At 39.0% G+C, this 349-nt stretch overlaps 1 non-coding gene across 1 annotated transcript; it reads left to right on the plus strand.

Moving 5' to 3' along the window:
* Nucleotides 1-119, plus strand: LOC138360936 (5S ribosomal RNA). The gene has a single exon (XR_011226712.1). It is a non-coding gene; the product is annotated as a 5S ribosomal RNA (ribosomal RNA).
* The last annotated feature ends 230 nt before the right edge of the window (nt 120-349 follow it).

The following is a 349-nucleotide window of genomic DNA, read 5'->3' on the forward strand; positions in this document are numbered from 1 at the left end:
GCCAACGGCCATACCACGTTGAGAACACCGCTTCTCGTCCGATCAGCGAAGTTAAGCAACGTTGGGTTTGGTTAGTACTTGGATGGGTGACCGCCTGGGAACACCAAATGCTGTTGGCAATAATGTTTTTTGTTTTGTTTTGTTTTGTTTCGTTTGTTTTTGTTTGAATGGCTGGCTCCACGGGAAATTCACGGAGTTGTGTGGAATAAGGCCTGGTAAAATGAATTAATATGTATGTCATGTTTAAAACAAACTCGCTTAATATAGATATTGTGTGAGGCTTTATACAAAAACAAACAACCAAAACAAAACATGTTGTATATATATATAGCTTAATCCGGGTTTGAAC

Source organism: Procambarus clarkii, unplaced genomic scaffold (genome assembly GCF_040958095.1).
Source record: "Procambarus clarkii isolate CNS0578487 unplaced genomic scaffold, FALCON_Pclarkii_2.0 HiC_scaffold_131, whole genome shotgun sequence".
NCBI classification, from domain to species: domain Eukaryota; kingdom Metazoa; phylum Arthropoda; class Malacostraca; order Decapoda; family Cambaridae; genus Procambarus; species Procambarus clarkii.